Source organism: Ornithorhynchus anatinus, chromosome 5 (assembly GCF_004115215.2).
Source record: "Ornithorhynchus anatinus isolate Pmale09 chromosome 5, mOrnAna1.pri.v4, whole genome shotgun sequence".
Classification (NCBI taxonomy): Eukaryota; Metazoa; Chordata; class Mammalia; order Monotremata; family Ornithorhynchidae; genus Ornithorhynchus; species Ornithorhynchus anatinus.
This window is the reverse complement of record NC_041732.1, coordinates 14420243-14430350: the sequence shown is the minus strand read 5'-3', so window position 1 is coordinate 14430350 and position 10108 is coordinate 14420243. Positions and strand designations below refer to the sequence as shown.

The 10108-nt window shown below is 46.8% G+C and overlaps 1 non-coding gene across 1 annotated transcript; it reads left to right on the top strand.

Moving 5' to 3' along the window:
- The first annotated feature begins 962 nt into the window (after window positions 1-962).
- On the top strand, window positions 963-1034 carry TRNAA-UGC. Its single transcript has one exon. It is a non-coding gene; the product is annotated as a tRNA-Ala (tRNA).
- The last annotated feature ends 9074 nt before the right edge of the window (window positions 1035-10108 follow it).

Genomic DNA, 10108 nt, shown 5'->3' with positions numbered 1-10108 from the left:
AGGGGGCAAATGAGACCCAGAGAAGGGAAGTGATGACAACACCTTGATTCTATTTATTGCTATTGTTTCAATGATATGCTCATCCCCTTGATTCTATTTATTGCTATTGTATTTGTCTGTCTGTCTCCCCCAGTTAGACTGTAAGCCCGTCAATGGGCAGGGACTGTCTCTATCTGTTGCCGATTTGTACATTCCAAGCGCTTAGTACAGTGCTCTGCACATAGTAAGCGCTCAATAAATACTATTGAATGAATGAATGAATGACTTGCCCAAGGTCACGCGGGAGAAAAATGGAGGAGCCAGGTTTAGAATCCAGGTTCTTCTGACTCCCAGCCCTGTGCTTTCTCTTTTAGGCCACACAGCTTCCCAGCACACAGATCAATCGATCAATAATTGTATTTATTGAGTGCTTACTTAGCACAGATCACTGTACTGAGGGCTTGACTAAGCATTTAACAAAAACAGCAGCTTTTCTGAGGTCACCCAGCAGTCACATCAACACAACATCCCCTAAGCCCTGGGAGGAGCAACAAAGAGAAGCAGATTTTTATCATTTGATAATCTTCAGAAGCACTGCAGCCTAGCGGCTAGAGCACAGGCCTGGGATCAGAAGGATCTAGGTTCTAATCCCGGCTCCACCTCTTGTCTGCCAAGGGAACTCAAGCAGTTCACTGCACTTCTCTGGGCCTCAGTTCCCTTAACTGTAAAATGAGGATTAAGACTGTGAGCCCCATGGGGGACAGGGACTGTGTCCAGCCCGATCAGCTTGTATCCACACCAGTGCTTAATACAGTTCCTGGCACATAGTAAGTGCTTAACAAATGCCCCAATTATCATTATTATTATTATTACTATTATAAAAATTCAGCTAAGCTGGGGATGCATTTAATGAGTCTTATGCTTCCAAATTAGGACATTATAGGACCCACCAACCTATCAGCTAAAGAATTTGCCCATCGAAGGGGGATGTAGCTCAGTGGTAGAGCGTGTGCTTTGCATGTACAAGGCCCCGGGTTCGATCCCTGGCATCTCCACTTTTTTTTTTTAACTCTAGCCAAAAATCGAGACCGGATGGGGAAAGCAAAGAAGAGTCTGGTGAAAGCAGCGTAACCCTCCCCTGGTGCCAGGTGAATTTACAGCATCAACACGGCTACTCGATGGAGTCAAGTCCAAATCTCTGCACGTCTGGAAGACAAACTCTTACAGAGAAGTAGGCAGAGAGAGACCTACACAGCTGCACTTTTTTTAAATGGTATTTATTAAGTGCTTACTATGTACCAGGTATGGTACTAAGCACTGAGGTAATAATAATATTAATTATGGTATTTATTAAGCGCTTACTATGTCCCAGGCATGGTACTAAGTGCTGGGGTAATCATAATTATTATTAATGCATTTATTAAGCGCTTACTACGTTCCAGGCACAGTACTAAGTGCTGGGGTAATATTAATAATAATGATAATTATGGCTTTTATTAAGCACTTATTATGTGCCAGGCACTAAGCACTGAGATACAAGTTAAATCAAGTTGGACACAGTCCACGTCCCACATAGGGCTCACAGATTTTACAGATGAGGGAATTGAGGCCCAGAGAAGTGAAGTGACTTGCCCCAGGTCCCCACGCAGACAAGTGGCAGAGCCTTGGATAGAACCCAGGTCCTTCTGACTCCCAGGCCTGCGCTTGACCCACGAGACCACTTGCCTAATCAGTGGGCACCCACTGTGCTACTTGGGCAGGTCACTTCACTTCTCTGGCCCTCAGTTTCTACATCTATAAAATGGGGAGTCTCCCTCCCTCTTAGACTGTGTCTGATCTGAGATCTTGTATCTACCCCAGTGCTTAGAACAGTGCTTGGAACACAAAAAGCTCTTAACAAATGATATTATGATTATCGTCGTTATTATCACTATCATTATTATTCATTCATTCATTCAATAGTATTAATTGAGCGCTTACTATGTGCAGAGCACTGTACTAAGCACTTGGGATGTACAATTTATCATTAGGTGCAAGTCGGACCCGATGAATAGACTTTCTCTGCTGGTAACGAGTCAAAGAGTTTCCAGGTTCGGGTGGGTAATGATGTTAAATATAGGAGACTAAATGTGGTTAAATATAGGCCGTAATTGGCTGACCTCTCTGCCTCCTGTCTCTCCCCACTCCAGTCCGGGCTTCGCTCTGCTGCATGGATCCTTTTTCTTAATAAAACGTTCAGTCTACATCTCCCCATCTCAAGAACCACCAGCGGTTGCCCATCCACCTCCACATCAAACAGAAATTCTTTACCAACGGCTCTGAGCGAGTTGGTGGGCTCTCCCCCCTCCCATCTTACCTCACTACATTCCTACTATGACGTAGCCCACCCCCTACACTCCTCCAGTGCCAACCTACTTCCTGTAATAATAATGTCGGTATCTGTTAAGCGCTCACGATGTGCCAGGTACTGGGGTAGATAGAAGGTAATAATAATAATAATGTTAGTATTTGTTAAGCGCTTACTATGTGCCAAGCTCTGTTCTAAGTGCTGGGGGGGGATACAAGGTGATCAGGTTGTTCCCCGTGGGGCTCACAGTCTTCATCCCCATTTTCCAGATGAGGGAACGGAGGCCCAGAGAAGTGAAGCGACTTGCCCAAGGTCACACAGCTGACAGGCGGCAGAGCTGAGATTAGAACCCATGACCTCTGACTCCCAAGCCCGGGCTCTTTCCACTAAGCCACGCTGCTTCTAATCAGATCGGACACAGTCCCTGACCCACATGGGCTCCCAGTCTTAGACCCCATTTTACAGATGAGGTAGCCGAGGCCCCGAGAAGTGGAATGACTCGCCCAGGGTCATATAGCAGACAAGTGGCCGAGCCGGAATTAGAACCCATGACCTTTTCTGACTCCCAGGCCCGGCTGCTTCCCTACTGTACCTCGATCTCATCTGCCTTCCTAACAACCCCTTGCCCATCTCCTTTTCGATGTCTGTCTCCCCCCAGCCTGTAACCCCTTTTTTTTAATGGTACCTGTTAAGCGCTTACTCGCGTCAGGCACTGTTCTAAGTGCTGGGAAAGTAATCAGGTTGGACACAGTCCCAATCCCTCAGGGGGCTCCCAGTCTTAATCCCCATTTGACAGATGAGGAAACTGAGGCACAGAGAAGCAGAGTGTCACGCAGACAAACAAGAGATTGGAACAGAGATCCTTCTGACTCCCAGACCCCATACTCTACCCCCTAGGCCACACTGCTCCTTGGAGGCAGGAATCGTGCCTACCAAGCTGATTACGTTGAACTCTGCCAAGCACGTCTCCCCCTTTTAATAATAATTATAATAACGTGGGTACTTGTTAAGCGCTTACTATGTGCTGAGCACTATTCTAAGCACTGGGGGAGATACGGGGTAATTGGGTTGTCCCACGTGAGGCTCACAGTCTTCATCCCCATTTTACAGATGAGGGAACTGAGGCATGAGTGACTTGCCCAAAATCACACAGCTGACAGGAGGTGGAGTCGGGATTAGAACCCATGACCGCTGACTCCTAAGCCCGTGCTCCTTCCACTGAGCCACGCTGCTTCTCTAAAATAAAGTATCTAGATCGATGTGGGTCGTGGTGAAATTCGAACTCACGACTCCCGGTTTACCTGACAATTACTCTAACCCCCGAGCTACAGAACGTGAGCCCGTTGTTGGGCAGAGATTGTCTCTATCTGCTGCCGAATTGTCCAATCTAAGCGCTTAGCCCAGGGGTCTGCACACAGGAAGCACTCAATAAATATGATCGAATGAATGAATGGATTTAGACCAGTGCTCTGCACATGGTAAGCGCTCGTCAAAGACGAACAATTGATCGATGGATCAATAAGGTCGTTGTGAGCCAGGGACAGGTCTACCAACTCTGGTGTATTGCTCTATTGTAGCCTCCCAAGCGCTTAGTACAAGGCTCTGCACCAGTAAACGTTCATTAAAGGCAGTGTGGCTCTGTGGAAAGAGTCCGGACTTGGGAGTCAGAGGTCATGGGTTCTAATCCCTGCTCCGCCGCCTTCCAGCTGTGTGACTTTGGGCAAGTCACTTCACTTCTCTGGGCCTCAGTGACCCCATCTGTAAAAATAGGCATGAAGACTGTGAGCCCCAAGTGGGACAACCTGATCACTTTGTAACCCCCCAGCGCTTAGAACAGTGCTTGGCACATAGTAAGCGCTTATCAAAGGCCATCATCAGCGTGGCTCAGTGGAAAGAGCAGGGACCTGGGAGTCAGAAGTCGTGGGTTCTAATTCCAGCTCCATCATGTGACTGCTGTATGTCCTTGGGCACGCCACTTAACTTAGAGAAGCAGCGTGGCTCAGTGGAAAGAGCCCGGGCTTGGGAGTCAGAGGGCACGGGTTCGAATCCTAGCTCTGCCACTCGTCAGCTGTGTGACTGTGGGCAAGTCACTTCACTTCTCTGTGCCTCAGGTATCTCGTCCGTAAAATGGGGATGAAGACTGTGAGCCTCACGTGGGACAACCTGATTATCTTGTATCTCCCCCAGCGCTTAGAACAGTGCTCTGCACATAGTAAGCGCTTAACAAATACCAACATTATTAATATTATTATTATTCTCTGTGACTCAGTTACCTCAACGGTAAAATGGGGATGAAGACTGTGAGCCCCACCTGGGACAACCTCATTACCTTGTATCTACCCCAGCGCTTAGAACAGTGCTCGGCGCATAGTAAGCGCTTAACAAGTACCAACATTATTGCTATTATTATTATTATTATTATTATAAATACTATGGTTTGATTGATCAGGGTAAGGCCATATCTTTCAGTTGCACCTAAATGTTCCAGCAGAGGGCGCGCTTGCTTCAGGCCCGATCCCCTCACTAAATTCCTTTATTCGTTCATTTAATCGTATTTATTGAACACTTTACTGTGTGCATAGCACTGTACTAAACGCTTGGGAGAGCTCAACACAACAAGAAACAGACACATCCCCTGCCTAGAGCGAGCTTAGAGTCTAGAACGGGGGAGACATTAATACTAATGTTGCTATTTGTTAAGCGCTTACTATGCGCAGAGCACTGTTCTAAGCGCTGGGGCAGATATAGGGGAATCAGGATGTTCCATGTGAGGCTCACAGTTAATCCCCATTTTACAGATGAGGTAACTGAGGCACAGAGAATAATAATAATAATAATGTTGGTATTTGTTAAGTGCTTACTATAATAATGTTGGTATTTGTTAAGCACTTACTATGTGCAGAGCACTGTTCTAAGCGCTGGGGTAGACACAGGAGAATCAGGTTGTCCCATGTGGGGCTCACAGTCTTAATCCCCATTTTACAGATGAGGTAACTGAGGCACAGAGAAGTGAAGTGACTTGCCCACAGTCACTATATGTGCAGAGCACTGTTCTAAGCGCCGGGGTAGACACAGGGGAATCAGGTTTTCCCACCTGAGGCTCACAGTTAATCCCCATTTTACAGATGAGGTAACTGAGGCACAGAGAAGTGAAGTGACTTGCCCACTGTCACACAGTTGCCAAGTGGCAGAGCCGGGAGTCAAACCCATGACCTCTGACTCCAAAGCCCAGGCTCTTTCCACTGAGCCACGCTGCTTCCCCTGATACACAGTAAGTGCTCAATAAATACGACTGAATGAATGAACAAATAAATAAATGACAGATATGTAGGGCTGGCCGCTTAGCTCAGTGGTGCTAATAACATCAAGTTATTATCGGTGTTGTATTATTGTATCTACCCCACCAAGCACTGGGGTAGATACAAGCTAATTGGGTAGGACACGGTCCCTGTCCCACATGGGGCTCACAGTCTTCATCCCCATTTTACAAATGAGGCAACTGAGGGCCCAGGGAAATTAATAATAATAATAATAATAATGGTATTTGTTAAGTGCTTACTCTGTGCCAAGCACTGTTCTAGGCGCTGGGGTAGATACAAGGTCATCAGGTTGTCCCACGTGGGGCTCCCAGTCTTAGTCCCCATTTTACAGATGAGGTCACTGAGGCACAGAGAAGTGAAGTGACTTAGAGTCCCACGGCTGACAAGTGGCGGAGCCGGGATTCGAAGCCACGAGGAGGTGACTCGCCCAAGGTCGCACAGCAGACAGATGGTGGGACCGGGAGGAGAACACCTTCCGGCTCCTGGGCCCGTCCGTCTCTGCCTCGCTCAGTGGGTGCCGTTTATGGAGAGCTTGTGGTATGTGGAGCACTGTCCTAAACTCTTGGGAGAGTACGATACAGCAGAGAGGTAGACAGACACTATCCCCACCCACAGGCCCTTAGGCAGAAATTGCTCACCCGGGGCTTTAAGATACTCAATCAGCTATTTTACTTACCCCGGTGCTTAGTGCAGTGCTCCGCGTATAGAAAGCGCTCAATAAATATGATTGATTGATTGATCTCCCATCCCCCTCAACTAAGCACTTGGGAGAGTACAAAAGAGGCCAAGATCTCTGCCCTGGGGAAGTTTACAATTTAACAGTGGAAGATTGACCCAAAATAATTTACAGATAGGAGGACCGGGAGTCCCAGATGAGCGGGGGATTGTCCCCAATGTTGAGTACAGTGCTTGGCACATAGTAAACACATAACAAATACCATAGTTTGCAATTATTTTAAAGTGCTTAAATAGTAAATGAGGTAAATGGACATGGACAGAAGGGCTACAGGAGGTTTTGGAAGCAACCTGTCCTAATAGAAAGAGCACAGGCCGGGGAGTCAGAGGACCTGAGTTCTAATCTCAGCTCTGCCACTGGCCTGCTGGGTGACCTTGGGTAAGTCACTTCACTTCTCTGTACCTCAGTTACCTCATCTGTAAAATGGGGATTAAGACTGTGAGCCCCACGTGGGGCAACCTGAATACTTTGTATCTCCCCCCAGGGCTTAGAACGGTGCTTGGCACATAGTAAGCATTTAACAAATACCATTATTATTACATCAGTGCTTAGTACAGTGCCCATCACATAGTAAGCACTTAACAAATACCATTTAAAAAAAATAGGCCGAGGAGAGAGCACAAGGAAGGGATCACTGGTGAGGAGAGAAAAAAACAAGGCATGGTATTTAATTATTCATTCGTTTATTGAGTGCTTATTGTGTGCAGAGCACTGTCTTAAGGAAGCACTTGGGAGAGGATATTTGGTACACAATAAAAATAAATACAATAATAATAATAATGTTGCTATTGGTTCATTCATTCAATAGCATTTATTGAGCGCTTACTATATGCAGAGCACTGTTCTAACCGCTGGGGTAGATACAGGGTAATCAGGTTGTCCCACGTGAGGCTCATAGTTAATCCCCATTTTCCAGATGAGGTAACTGAGGCACAGAGAAGTGAAGTGACTTGCCCACAGTCACACAGCTGACAAGTGGCAGAGCTGGAATTAGAACCCATGACCTCTGACTCCCAAGCCCAGGTTCTTTCCACTGAGCCACACTGCTTTTCCCACTCAAGGAGCTGAAAGCCAGCCTGAAAACACCAGATATTCTAATTACTGGCTGTGAAGCAAGAGATGGTAAAATCTCTGTTCAGATTCCATTTTTCTGATATTGATTTGGTATGAATGTCAGACTGGTTTTGTCTATTCCCAATTTTTGTAAATACGATATTTTAAACTACCGGATGATGGTTAAGCGTACACAAGACGGACTGTTCAGTCGCATTATCTTTTCTTGCGCTCATGCAGTTAATGGAATAATTTCACAATTTAAATAAGATGGTAAATCAGGAGTATTCACCTAATGCCGCCTGCAATTCTGGTGAATAAAGGTAACGTCAGCCCTGGCTTTGAATCAACATTCTCTCACCTATAAATCCTATGAGTCAATTCTTCAACCTGCCCAATTATGGGAAAAGTTCGATCTGGAAAAATGTCTTTTGTGAGGCTTTGGAAATTTTAGGATGAGTCATTCCTTGTTCCTAGCAGAAGGGTAGCTGACCTCGGTCCTCAAAGAGCAGCTTCTCTTTACCGACAGCCGTTTATTGTTCGATGCACTTATTTTTATCATTTATTTATGTCCCGAAATGAAGCTATTTGGGCATTAAGAACAGGAAGCATCACCCTCTTCAAAGAACGTGTACCCTTTAAGTGTGTTGTTTTGCTCCGGCCCATAATGGGCTAGGATACGCAACTTTGCGTCCCGGGCTCAACCCACAGATCAGGAAAGCCACAGCGCACCGATTGCCACTTGCCCAAATTCACCAAGATGAGGCCGAGACTTAGCTTCCAAGCGGTCCAATTTTGATCCCTTCGTTCAGTTCACCGAGACAACGGTGTCATTTTTAAATGCAGAGACTTGGAACGGTTGGCATCGAGTCCAAGGTGGAATCCGGACTTCCAATTTTTCCTGTGGTCTTTAGGACAGGCGTGGATATGCCCAGGAAAGGGAGTTGGAAGCTGTTTTGTCACCTCTAGCCAGCCCGATGACCTCATTATCTTCCCCCCAGGAAAATTCCTCACCCCTCAGCTGTGGTCATGAAGCCGTAAAATGGCTAGTCATCTCAACGCTTCCTAATATGGTCACGAAGGAGTTTCACAAGTCTCCATTTGGAGAGTTCGAGGCGTTTTAAGAATGTTTACATTTACGGAAACTCACTTAGGATATTGGAGCCAACCTTTTTAGGATATTGGAATCAGCCTATCAGGCATGCCCTGCAATCCCTATAAATGGTATCTGTTGAGCAATAACGGTGGGCGGAAACTGCATAAACTCTTGGGAGAGTACAGATTTGTTGGTAGGGACCACGCCTACCAGCTGCGATAATTTACTCTCCTGAGCATTTAGTGCAGTGCTCTGCCCAGAGTAAGCACACAATAAGAGAAGCAGTGTGGCTCAGTGGAAAGAGCCCGGGCTTGGGAGTCAGAGGGCGTGGGTTCTAATCCCAGCTCCGCCACTTATCAGCTGAGTGACTCTGGGCAAGTCACTTCACTTCTCTGTCCCTCGGTTACCTCATCTGTAAAATAGGGATGTAAGCTGTGAGCCCCACGTGGGACGACCTTGTAATAATAATGTTGGTATTTGTTAAGCGCTTACTATGTGCCGAGCACTGTTCTAAGCGCTGGGGTAGACATAGGGGAATCAGGTTGTCCCACATGGGGCTCACAGTCTTAATCCCCATTTTACAGATGAGGGAACTGAGGCACAGAGAAGTTAAGTGTATCTACCCCAGTGCTTAGAACAGTGCTTGGCAAGTAATAAGTGCTTAATATTATTATTATTATTAAATACAATTAGTTGATTGAGAGTTGGAAGACACGTTCCCTACCCATGCATTACAACGTAAAGGAATACTACTCTATTCAGCAATCAGTGGTGTTTATTGAGCCTTTACTATAATAATTGTGGTATTGAAGTGCATATGATGTACCAAGCACTGTTCTAAACACTGGGGTAGATACAAGCTAATCAGGTTGGACAAAGTCCTTGCCCGCATGAGGTTCACAGTCTTCATCCCCATTTTACAGATGAGGTAAGTGAGGCACCAAGAAGCGACTGACCCAAGGTCACCCAGCAGACAAATGGCGGAGCCGGGGTGAGAACCCAGGTCCTTCTGACTCCCATACCCGGGCTCTAGCCACTAGGCCACATTGCTTGGCGAGCCCTGTACTAAGCGCTTGGGAGAGGACAACATTCCCTGCCCAAAATGAGCTGAGTTTCCTTCTATCAATGGCCACGGTTTACTAAGTAAAACCTCCGTCTTCGACTCCGGCCCTCACGTTATTTATCTCATCACAGGCCTGTGAGATGGGAAGAGAGGCGTGTATGATCCCTCCTTTGTAGGTAAGGGAACGGAGGTACGGCACAGCCCCATCGGGGGACCTAGTTTCCAATACTGGCCCCGCCACTTGCCGGCAGGGTGACCTTGGACAAGTCACTTCACTTCCGTGCCGGCTCCCTCATCTCTAAAAGGGGAAATTCGTCCCATACCTCCCCAGGAGCTTAATAGATTGCTCAGCCCATGGGTGTTTTCCAGAATCCATTATTATAATTGCAGCTAAGTAACTTGGCCACGGTCACCCAAGTGGGGGGACTCAAACCCAGGTCCTTGGGCTTTCTGACCAGCAGTCTTCGGCTACACCACGCAAATGCGGTCTTGGAACACGAACAGCCTGGCCTGA